This window comes from Odontomachus brunneus, unplaced genomic scaffold (assembly GCF_010583005.1).
Source record: "Odontomachus brunneus isolate Ranch 3 - 2012 unplaced genomic scaffold, Obru_v1 Obru_scaffold_255, whole genome shotgun sequence".
Taxonomy (NCBI): Eukaryota; Metazoa; Arthropoda; class Insecta; order Hymenoptera; family Formicidae; genus Odontomachus; species Odontomachus brunneus.
Window position 1 is genome coordinate 259,422 of NW_022639705.1, and position 219 is coordinate 259,640.

The window sequence follows — 219 nt, forward strand, 5'->3', positions numbered from 1 at the left end:
TTATGATAATCAGTCGCCTGCGAGTATATGTTCTTCATCGGATGACTCTTCATCGAGTATTCTTTCGAAATTGTTGTCCACTTCCATCACTTCGGGAAATTATTCGTCGTCGTCGTTGTTGTCATTTATAGGTTGCACATCCATATCACTCATTTCTTCATCGTCTAATACGTCGAATATTTCTTCGACTGAAAGATTATCACCTATTTTTAACTATAT